Genomic DNA, 13,392 nt, shown 5'->3' with positions numbered 1-13,392 from the left:
ATTGATTTAGGATAGTACTTGTGTTACACACGGTGGAACATATTTAAAAACATAATATATATGTAACATCATATTAATTTAATGAAATGCAAATGTTGTATTTATAAATAAATGATGCTTTTACATGAATTATAAAACATCATAACTTATTTGAATCAAATACAAAAACATTCAAAGACTAACAAAGATAAATAAAAAGTTAAAATATTTTATAACTTATATCATTAGTACAATAATAACCAAACAAAGGAAATTAGTCTCCAAATCAATAAAACAATTCTACAATGTCGATTCAACAAAACTTTTATCTCAATGTTGATTAAAAAGATTAACCCTATCTAAGACATTTATTACACATCAATAGCTGTAATATTTATTACTCTAAGATAGTATTCGTGTTTATTTGCTCATTTTAAAATATTTATTACAAACCATGTTTGAATTGAATATTGTGTCGGTCCCCTTGATTTCAGATGGATCTTAATTAATCATGTCATAACTCACACAGATTGATGCGTCGACAAGAGAGTTAATGACGGGTTGCTATATTTAGAAAGATATCCGTTTGTTAAAGGCAGAATCAATAACAAACATACGGTTGCAATGAATAATCAAAGGTAGAAAGCACACATAAGATTCACTCAAATGATTTCCATTTATATAATATTAATCATACAAAAGGATAATCGATTTAGGGTTTTCTAGGAATCCTAGGACAGCCGTCACTTTCTAGAAATATTCATTCTTATCCGAAAGTGTAAAGGCTTATCTTTCTCTCTCCTCTTCGGCGGCGTGCCCTAAATATTCTATTTATAGGCCTGCCAACCTAGGACAACTGTCATTCCTTCTAGAAACCCCCAAATACAATCATACATACTCAGATTACATATTCAAAATAAACTAAGTGTAAAACAAGTCTTCCGGGTAGGCTTTGCATCAGTCTTGTCTTTCCGAGTATGCTCGGCCATCCTTGATAACTTGGTAACATAAAAGTGTGCTCGGGTACAGTTTCCGGGTAGGCTTTACTTAAAAAGTATTTTACTAAGTAAAATACTCACCGAGTAGACTTCAGTCTTCTTGACTTTGCCAGACTTTGCCCGACAACTTCTTAGGAGCAACCTTGTTCTTCAATGATCCATTTCAGCTCTTTGCTATAAAATAACTTATTTAGCAAACTATACTCGGGAGTACTGTTCCTTGCTTGAGCTGAACCTTGCCCGATATTACTTAGAGATATTCCTTTAGATCATCAAGCATACTCGGACCATACTTATCAATGAATACCTTGCCCGGTCTTCCAATTTCTTGGCTTCTTGGACTTGGATAACCAAACCTTACTCGGAAGTGTAATATACTTGGCTCTGAAGAACAGACTTGCTTGATAAAGTGAACGTTGCCCAGATTTACATAAACTAGTGAACCCTACTCGGAAACACACTAATTTGCAAACCCTGCTTGGATAACCACTTAAGAAGACTATTAGAAGTAAACCTTGCCCGGTAGGCAAAATATCGTACTCGGCCAAATAAAAGCTTGCTCGGATGTCTAAGGTGTGCCCGGATCCATTACTTAGCAAATTCAGAGGAGGTTGAGAAGATTCCAATCTTCCATGTACTTCATTTAGGTCAAATCTTTGACTCAACATATTGCCATCTTGAAAAACATTTATCACTAACTTTAGTTTCCAAATCTAAATGTGCCCTTTCTTTACAAGATTAGCAAGTTTCAAGTGATCCAAATCTCTTAAAAGAAACAGATCATTGGATTTCAATGGTGATTTAGGATAGTACCCGTGTTACACACGGTGAAACATATTTAAAAACATAATATATATGTAACATAATATAAATTATATGAAACGCAAATGTTGTACTTATAAATAAATGATATTTTTACATGAATTATAAGACATTATAACTTATTTGAATAAAATACAAAAACATACAAAGACTAACAAAGACTGTTTAAGACATTTATTACACATCAATAACTGTAATATTTATTACTCTAAGATAGTACCCGTGTTTATTTGCACATCAATTTAAAACATTTATTACAAACCATGTTTGAATTAAATATTAACATCGTGAAAAATTTATAGTTAGTAACCTACCATCTTGAAAAAAAATTAACAAACCATGTTTGAATTAAAAGGTCTAATTTTAAAATGGTATATTTTGACTTCAAAATTTCAACATAATATATATGTATTTTTTTTTAAATCCAAAATGTGTCCACTGTCTTTTCTTTGCTTGAAGCAAAGTTAATACAATTAATACAAATTAATTACTTGATTTCGGTCAAAACATAATTCAATTTCAATTTATTGTTATTGATAAATACACAATTATATGTATAAACATGCATAAATTATGCTTCACTTAAAGACCATTAAAAAATTTACGGTTAATATTTTCAAAATTATTTGTAACTTTTAATAATGGATTGTATAAGAATATTTAATTAAAAACGTTACAATAGCCAAGACAAATGTATGTTAATTTTTATATGAACATAATTTGTGAGTGCAAATCTTAAATTTAAAAGTACTTAAATCATGTTGGTATATTTCAAGAAACTTATATTGACTATGTAAATGTTATTTAAAATTTAAAACGATTTAATATGAATGGTAAAAAACGATTTAATGTGAATGGTCAAATACTTAAATCGGTCAAAAATTTATTTAATTTATAACTTCTTCATTCAGTTTTTTTAACAAATAAGGAAAGTTAAACCATATAAATTGTAATAATGAGATAATTAGGTTATTATTTTGGTCAAACCATATTAAGGAATGAGTTTATTAAAATGGAAAGAATTAAAAACATAAAATAAGGGTTGTTCATTCGATTTAAAAAAATGATTTGGAATAATCGTAAAATATAATCTCGAAAATGGTTAGTTAGAATAATTGTAAATTATGAAAATGTAGAAATAAGATGTACAAATTTGACTTTCATATAAACATAAATGGTGCATTTCTTATATAATATAATATGTAAATATATATTCCATGTTAATTTTAGTCAAATCATTATTATGGAAGATTAATTATCATTATTTCATTATTTACTTATTTACTGATTTATCGATTATGTAAAATATAATAGTTATCGATTATGGAATAATTGTTAATTATAATCTGGAAAATGGTTGAAGGTGTGAATTGGTAAATATTAGTTATTTATAATATTATATGGTTGTCTATAACGAATATGTATTTTTGTAAAATATGAAAGTGTAGAAATAAGATGTACATGAATTTGTAAAATATAATATAAATCTAAATGAGACATAATTTTGTAAATTAAAACATATATAATATTAACGAGAAATCATGTCGTTTTTTACTCCGTATTATGTAAATTTTGATTTTACATAACAACACCAATAAATAACAGCATTAATAAAACATCTAATTATTTGTATTTAATTCGTTTGAATATTTACTTATTTAGTTATTTACTTAACATTAACTTATTAACTTTAATCTTTGAAGTAACAATATTTCATTTTAAACTTTGACAATTAATTTATTAACAATTACCTTATTTAGTTTAATATTAACTTCAATAGTTTCGAAAATCAATTTAGTCAACATATACCAAAAATATATGGATACTTTAATATTCAAACGACTTACCTTAATTCGTTTAATTATTTACTTATTTCCTTATTTACTTTAATAGCTTTAATATTAGCTTTAATATTTGAACTAACAATATACAATTTTAAACTTTGACAATTAATTTATTGTAAATATAAAAAGAATTAACTTATTTACTTTTATATTAACTTCAAAGGTTAAAAAATCAATTTAGTCAATATAAAAAAATCAATTAATATTTACTTTAATATTGTAAATATCTTTGAAGTAAAATATTTCATTTTAAACTTTGACAACTAACTTATTGTTAATATAAAAACAATTACCTTATTTACTTTAATATTAACTTCAATAGTTTTGAAAATCAATTTAGTCAACATATACCAAAAATATATTGATACTTTAATATTCAAACGACTTACCTTAATTCGTTTAATTATTTACTTATTTCCTTATTTACTTATTACTTTAATAGCTTTAATATTAGCTTTAATATATGAACTAACAATATACAATTTTAAACTTTGAAAATTAATTTATTGTAAATATAAAAAGAATTAACTTATTTACTTTAATATTAACTTCAATAGTTTCGAAAATTAATTTAGTCAACATATAACCAAAATATATGGATACTTTAATATTCAAACGACTTATTCGTTTAATTATTTACTTATTTCATTATTTACTTCTCAAATAATTCAAATGTGTTAGAACTTACCTTAAATCGTCTAATTATTTATTTATTTGAGGGGAGAGGGGCCCGTATCCTGGGACTTAACTTAAGGATTTAGGGATCCCTCAAAGGACCGGGTTCAGGCTCAACCAAGTCTTCGTCCACCCTTTCTCGAACCAGATCCATGCCTTGGGCTTGTGTCCCAACTTCGGTAGGAGTCCAAACAGCATTATCCATTTCTAATTCCGAATTCTCATCCATAGGTGGAAATTCTTCTATAACGGCATCAATTGGTTGTTTTGCTTATTCAACGACCCCTTCCCCTGAGCCGATTTTAGCTCTGGCAAACAGCCCTGATAGCTTAAAGTCTGATTCGGATTCTGCTCTCGCTGTTCTCAAAGTAGCGAAGTTACCTGAGGGAGAAGCTCTTCTTCCTCTTGTTGAATCGACTCTTGTAAAGAGTACGTTATAAGATAAGTAAGGGCGAGAGGAAAGCCTTATTACTTATTTACTTATTTATAGATTATGTAGTATAAATTAACAATGATAAATAATTCTGTAATTATAATATATTGTACTATAAATAGAAATCATATTTTAAATTAATCAAAACACGGCAATAATTTTTTTTATCGATTTTAGTAAACTTATTATTATGCAAAATATGGATAGTTATTTTTATATTAACTTGTACCAAAAATATAACAAGTTAACTTATTTACTTGAAGGTCAGAAAACATTAAAATTAAGTTTAATAATAACTTGAATATTTTCGAATACTAAATAAACTTATTCACTTTGAATATCAAGTAATTATTTAGAAATAATTCAAATTAAATTAAAAATCTGTTTGTTTAAAGTATATAAAATGTGTTAATGGGATAATTAAAGTATATATATAAATTAAAATATTCATGTTAATTACGCTATTTAAAAAATAAGGAAAGTCAAACTAATAATAAATTTTGGGACAATAGATTAACACACACCGGAAAAAAAATACAGATCAACTAATCTCGGATATACAATATACAATAATATATTCTTTTATGTAACAAAATTTAAAATGAATATACATGAATACTCAAAAATGAAATATACATCAATATTAAAATTAAAATCTATACATACTATAAACTCATGATCAATCCGTGAAATTAGATTATATGAGTCGGCAATTACCTGAAATAATAAAACGAATATTAATATTGATATTATAGATTATTTTAATTATAACTAATAAACGGAAAAAATAAAAGATGTTATCGGAAACAGGAAAATTAAAGGTGTCACCAGAAAATAGATTGTATAAGCCGTGACACTCACCTGAAATTATAAAGTAGAATATTAATGTTGATATTATGCAACCATTTTTATAGGTAAAACAAACATCCAGAAAACCTAACCGGAAAAACAAAAAAATGGAATATAAGGTTTTGATTAACAAACTAAAAAGGAAACTTGAGCAAATAAATCGGGTAGATAACCTGAAATAATTAAAAGAAACCATTGTTAAAGAGATAACACATAGCTGGAAAACTCAATGGAAAATCTTTCCGAAAAAAATTATACGTCCACATATAACCTTCATCACCGTTTATGATTTACAACCTAAACTGATTTTAATAAAATAAATTAACAATGAGAATAAAAATAAAAAGGTTAGAGGAAACAATAACCGGAAAAAAATTTAATGTTGCCGGAAATTGATAGATCAAGATCAGAAGTTTATTATAAAATATATACTTACCGGAGAATTAATACAAATCTACATCCATATTCATCGGAATATATGAATAGGAGAAAGGAGATCCGACTAAACTATAAAAAGAGAGAAAAAGTTGATTAGGGTAAATAATTAAGAAATATTATGGTTTAAATATAGGTTAGTTGATTAGTTGGCATGATTAAGAAATGTAATGGGTGACATGGCAATGAGGTGACATCCTATGTGGACAACCTAGAATGGTGACAGGTGGAAATTGCTCCTTGCTTTAATAGTATGTATAGATTACTTCTTTACTATTTCTAGTAAACTTTCCCACCATAATTAAATAATACAGTTATTGTTATTTTTAGAAATTTCAGGATGTTACAACAAAAATATATTTTATACGCATTTTGATGACGGTCGTTTGAGTCAATAAAAAACCTAATTAAACTCTATAGATAGAGTAAGTAAGGTATCATATCCACCAGGAGTATGTGGTCAATGCATACCGTGTAAACAAGATTTAATATTATGAAGTAGCAGATTTTAGTGCTGATCACACAAGCAAATGGTTTGAAATGAGAATTAAGCAAGCAAGCAAGTAAACAAGTTTCAATCAATTAATAAAAACAAATCACACCCGAGACTTCAAGTAGGCAACTTACAGTAATCTCATGCAATCTAACAAATAAATTATTAATGATTAACTACAAACTGATCAATCAGACAAAACCTTAGACATCAACAATCACTTTACACACGGCACTGGTTATCAAACAGTCCTTTCCAGTGTGACTCAGTTAAGGGCAATCATATGTTTTATCATATTCAATCTAATAAAACAGTCATATGATCAATTATCTAGCAACTGGTAACAAGTTGTTCAGACTAACGTAAACCAAAACCGATTGAACACACAGAAATACCAAACATCAATAATCATATATCAATCATCAATAATTATACAAGAGTGTTCTTAATCACATGAGAAAAACTGTAAAAGTTACAAACTATACATCCCAGGTGAGATTCTAGGAGATTAGCCGAGCCTTGACATCTATAAATCTTCAATACGGATGATATGTATCATGTGTAAGGTCTTGGCACGAGCTATGATGGTGAAATCGCCTCTTGGAACTGCTGGAAATCGCCTCTCTTGGTTAAAAACGAGTTAGGGTTCTTTTTGATGAAAAATATGATATAAACCTAATTTTCCCGACCATCACATTTGCAGGTTATCGGCTTGGTTGTTTAGCGAGATGAAGATCACGTAGAGAGGCTTTTTAGGATACAAACTAAATTAATCATTGTTGTAATTTCGTTATACTTGATGTACTTAACTGTAATTGTTTTATTTGAAATTATTAGATAAATATTGAAACTTATAATGCTGCATGATAGTAACCTTGAGAGCTAGCTGTGACAATCAGTTCACGCCCCGGCAATTCCGTCATAGGTTGGGGTGTGACACAAAACTTGTCGGCACACATTTCGAGGGGGGTCGGCACGTACTTCGAGGTGGGTCGTCGGGTTGTCTTGGGTAAGTACGTACTTCGAGGCAGGTCATCGGGTCGGCGCGTACTTCAAATCATCCTCGGGATCGACACGGTTTACGAGGTAAAATGTCGGGTTTTTGGCACGGAAAACGAGGAGGGTTTGTGGCACGCTTTACGAGGTAAATTCTAGAGTGAGAAAGTAATTTAGAGAGAGTGAATTGGTGTGAATGAGAATGAGGGCTGGAGCCCTCTATTTATAGGTTATCTCGGGTTCCCGTCGCGATACGCGAGGGGCCAAGACATAGCCGTCACGTATCGCGACGTAGCTATGATGACACACCATGTAGGCTTACCACGTGGGGCCATGTGGCGGACGCTGTGCCACGTGGTGACACGTGGCGGATGCAGTGCCACCTTTGGACACGTGGCAGACACATGCCATTTTGTCAGACCACATCATCGCGATACACGGTGACATTTGGGATCGTTAAAGGATTCTCATAAAATTTGTGTATTATTAGTTTTAAGTATCTTAAAAGTCTTTATTATTATTATTATTATTATTGTTATTGTTATTATTATTTATGTTATTGTTATAGAAAAATGTATATATTTTTAATTGATTATGTATATATGTATATATACATATATACTCGAAAACGTTTAACGAGAATTTATTATTTAAAGTTTAATAGTGTTTGGTTCGTTAAACCAGTGTAAATATTATTAAGTGTTAATATAATTAAAGTTTTAAGTAAAAATAATACATTTGATTAAAAAAATAATAATAAAAATGAAAGAAATAAAAAGGAATAAAAAATACCAAAAACCGAACCAGGGGGTTCGAACCTGTGCCCCTGGCCGGGTTTTGATTATACATCATGTGCGCTGGCCAACTGAGCCGGGTGGCAGATTCATTTAGTTTATGAAACAAAATGTATATAACTCTTAATTCCAGTTAACCCTTAAACCATAAGTACCCTAGAACAAATTAATCCCAATTCAAGATCATTTGCCCTCTGTCACATGAAATTGACATAGGACTTTTAATCCCTACTGAAAACCGATCTGGAGGACCTTTCAATTACCTTAAACGAGCAGCAAAAAATGATGAACGATGAGATGAGGGTTGCGGCTTGAATATGAAATCAAACGAGGTCCAAGACTGTTAACTGGCTGCAATTATCTTAGGGGTTTGCTTCGCGATAGTGAGATGTTGGTGTGGAGCATTTTAATTGAGTTTTGGGCTCGTATTTATAGGCTAACAAGATCAAAATCAGCCGCGACCTTAGTTAACGAAAATTAATTCAAATTGATATGAAATAACTGTCAATTACGCGTTATACTATAATAGGAAGGAGCGTGCATGTTAAGAATCATCTTAATTAATCCAATCCTGCGATTTATGGGTCATTAAACGGGGGGGGGGGGGGGGGGGGCTGTCGGCGACGGGGAGAAGGGAAAGAGGAGGGACAAACTTTTGTTATATTGCCATAAGGTCACTCATGGTTGGTTTGGTGATCAATTGTGGTAAACATATAGTGTAGGGGCTAAACGTGCACATAATAGATACTTTAAATAATAAGAATATGCATAAATGTAATAAAGACAAAACCTAAAGACATAATTAATAAATGGACGTCTTATTAAATGTGGCGATGCGATTACAAACGAGTAATAAAACGAGTAGAAATACAAATTTGAATTTGACGAATGTCACATGATTTACTTTTTAGGTACTTTGGTAAACCCATATTTACCGTTGGACAAAGTTCTAGGTACATATATTACTTTATTATGTGTGTTTTGTATGTAACTACTGGGGTTTTTCAAAATTTTATTCTTATCATTTACCCGACTTGTTTTTATGTTCGAAAAATTTTATTAATAATATATCGAGTTATTTAATTATTATATTATTATTGTATTATTGTTTATTTATTTAGTTAATATATATATATATATATATATATATATATTATATATATATATATAACTTTCTAAATATTACAAATTTAACCCTCATCATCATCATTATCATGATCATCGTACTCAGTATATCTCACCAATAGTAAAGCTATGGTAGGGTATAAGGAGGGTAAGATGTATTGTCACACCCTCATCTAGGGCCTAGGAGTGTGATCCATAAGTTGGTACCATAGTTGTTAATAAATCAGAGTTGCGTTAGTTTGCGGAAGACTTATAAAACATTAAGGATCAAAATGTAATATATATATATATATCAAATGACGGGATTATAAAATACCCGTTTAAGTTATTAAAAAAACATTACTTGTTTATAATTTCAAACCACCTATTTTAATATGTTAAGTGTTTTACAAAACAAATCCGAGCCATAGGTTTAATATAGCACTTCGACACTTCCAAGCGCTAATCTTGTTCACCTGCAAAATGTAAGAAAATACGTCAGCAACGAATGCTGGTGAACACGCTGACGCAAAATATTTTCTTTTACTTTATTACCCCTCGAGACTACGCCTGCCTCGGCCCATCGTGGCTTAGGAATAACAAAGTTAAATAACACATTATAAACTCGAGCCTCTACTCTAGGTCACCTCAGCAAACACCGCAGCGTTCGACTTAGTTAAGTACCCTTAAATACACAAAACGGTCGTACTCCCTGCAAGAGAGCATCCTACGACCAAGGGTGGTGCGATGTGCCCATTCACCGCATAGTACCACCTATGTAAGGATCCATACATACGTATACCACATCCTGAGGGCTAGGTTCATACCCTTATTTATAACGGTTTTAGGAACACATAGTTCCTTGTAAACAATTTCATATAACACGTTTGACTTATTTGAAAAACAAGTTTAAAAGTTTGGGGGCATATTCACCTTATCGCTTTAGGATCGGCTTCACTCACCGTCCAAGGGTCTTTCCATTCTTTATCTCGCACCTATAGTACGAGTATAAACATTTGTTAGTCGGATACACGATCCGGCTTAAGACCTTTAGTCTTATTTTATATCTCAACCTCGATGAACCTTTAGTTCATTTTCTTTTAATTCAAAACCTTTAGTTTAAAAGTAAATTATAAACCTTTAGTTTATATTAAAAAGCCGACGTTTCTTCTTCTCCAAGAAACGTATTCTTTTTCTTTTATTATTTAAGAATACTCATTATTCTTTAAATAATATTTTCATAACAAAGAATATAAATACATATATACTTACACACATATATACGTATTCACAATATTCAATATTCATTCTTTCATTCATTTCTTTGTTATGTTTTCTTTTCTTTTATCGAGGTATCGAGTATAACCTCGACTTAAGGCCTAAGCCTTGAATATAATGTTATATTATATTGAATTGTCATTACGCCTAACCTTAGTGCCGTATTGGAAACCTTAGGGACTCGAGCAGCACTCCGACGCCGCTTCACTTTTCTTGACACGCAAATCAAGGAACGCCAAATCTTCAATACTTGTTGGCACTTTTCTCGAGACTCATCGCCATGATAACAAACACCTTCTTGGTATGTGGGTGGAGGGTGGCACGAACTTCGAGGAAACGTCGACACGGAAATCGAGGATCGTGACACGTTTTACGAGGAATATGGCACGTTTATCGAGGTATGGTTTATATATTCTGGAGAGAAGTGAGAGCTGATTTTGGTGTGCAGAAATGAGTTGCCCTTGGCCGCTATTAATAGGCAAAACTTTGGATCCCATCGCGTACCAGCCTGTCGCGTACCGCGACGTAGGCTGGCTGAGTCACAAAGTAGACCTGCCACACGTGGCAGACGTTGCGCCACATGTCACCATGTGGCGGCAGTGTTGCCACGTGGCAGCAAGCAGTGCCACCGTGTGCCACGGGTCACAACGTGTCAGACACCCCATCACGTACCGCGATGGGTGTTCTTTCTGATCCATCGCGTACTGCGAAGGGCCAGGAAAGCAGATTTTACAAACTAAACCCTGGAGTTTGGAATTTGGCAGAATTGGTCCCTATACTTTGGAAAGTTGATACTTTGAACTTGAAATTTTCAAGATGTTACATCCTCCCCACCTTGAAAAAAATCTCATCCTCGAGATTGCTTTACACGAATAAGTGGGGGTATTTCTTTCTCATTTCGGATTCGAGTTCCCATGTATATTCAGGCCCTCTACGCGAGTCCCATTTTACTTTCACAAATTTCAATGTTTTTCTTTTTAACTTCTTTGTTTTCGAATCTTCAATTTGAATTAGACGTTCTACAAATTTAAGTTTTCGTTTAATTCAACGTCTTTTAATGGCATCACTAACGATTCATCGGTCAAACACTTATGCAGATTCGAAACATGGAATACATCATGTATTTCTTGCATTTCCTAAGGCAGTCGCAAACGGTCTGCAACATTGCCGATTCGTTCAAGTACCTCGAAGGGTCCAACGAATCGAGGACTCAAATTTCCTTTCTTACCGAAGCGAACAATGCCCTTCCAAGACGAGACTTTCAATAACACTTTGTCACCGATATTGAATTCTAACGACTTACGACGGACATCGGCGTAACTCTTTTGGCGATCACGTGCCGTCTTAAGTTGTTCACGGATTTGAAGAATCTTGTCGGTGGTTTCTTGGACTATATCGGGTCTAGATAACTGATTGTCTCCGGTTTCAGACCAACACACGGGCATCCTACACTTTCGACCATATAACGCCTCGAATGGTGCGGTTTGAATACTTGCCTGATAGCTATTATTGTACGAGAATTCCATTAGGGGCAAGTGGTCGTCCCAACTTCCTCCTAAGTCAATCACACAAGCGCGGAGCATATCTTCCAACATTTGAATCGTCCTTTCGCTTTGCCCATCGGTTTGCGGATGATAGGCGGTGCTAAGGTTCAATTTCGTACCAAGAGCTTGTTGGAAGCTTTTCCAGAAATGAGACGTAAAACGACTGTCTCGATCAGATATTATAGACAACGGTACTCCATGCAAAGCGACAATGGTGTTTACATAAATACGCGCTAATCTATCCATAGAGTACGACTCATTGATGGGTATAAAGTGTGCGGATTTCGTCAATCGATCCACAATCACCAAAATAGCATTGTGTTGTCGAGTCGTCTTCGGGAGTTTGGTAATGAAATCCATAGTGATTAACTCCCACTTCCAAATGGGAAGTTCGCGTTGCTGAAGCAATCCCGAAGGCTTTTGATCTTCAACCTTGACTTTCAAACAAGTTAAGCATTTCGCTACATGCGAAGCGACATCCCTTTTCATTCCATTCCACCAATAATTCGCCTTTAGATTGTGGTACATTTTATCACTTCCGGGATGCATCATATACTTAGATTTATAAGCTTCGTTCAAGATTTTCTCACGCAACTCTCCAACAATTGGTACCCAAATTCTATTACCGAGTCTAAGGATACCATCGTCACCCTTGACTAACGAGTCAATGGTGCCATTACGTTTTTCGTCGAAGATTTGGTTTTCTTTGATCGCTTGAGTTTGAGCGGATTTGATTTGTTCGAAAAGATCAATTTGAAGTTCTAGCCTTAACGCTCGGACTCTTTTTGGCTTCTCATGTTCCTTACGACTTAAGGCGTCAGCCACAACGTTGGCTTTACCTTCGTGATAAACGATCTCACAGTCGTAGTCATTGAGCGTTTCCATCCATCACTGTTGGCGCATGTTAAGCTCTTTTTGGTCGAAAATATGTTTCAAACTCTTATGATCAGTGTAAACGGTAAATCTTACTCCATAGAGATAGTGCCTCCATATCTTAAGTGCAAAGATTATGGCGCCTAACTCTAGATCGTGAGTCGTGTAATTCTTTTCGTGTACTTTGAGTTGACGAGAGGCGTAGGAGATTACTATCTTACGTTGCATTAGTACGCATCCCAAGCCCGAGTGAGATGCGTCACTAAAGACAAAAA

The sequence above is a fragment of the Bidens hawaiensis genome, unplaced genomic scaffold (genome assembly GCF_021521415.1).
Source record: "Bidens hawaiensis isolate Kalapana, Puna unplaced genomic scaffold, B.hawaiensis_p1.1 tig00028026_1, whole genome shotgun sequence".
NCBI lineage: Eukaryota > Viridiplantae > Streptophyta > Magnoliopsida > Asterales > Asteraceae > Bidens > Bidens hawaiensis.
The sequence above is the reverse complement of the archived record's forward strand: the minus strand, read 5'-3'. Positions refer to the sequence as shown.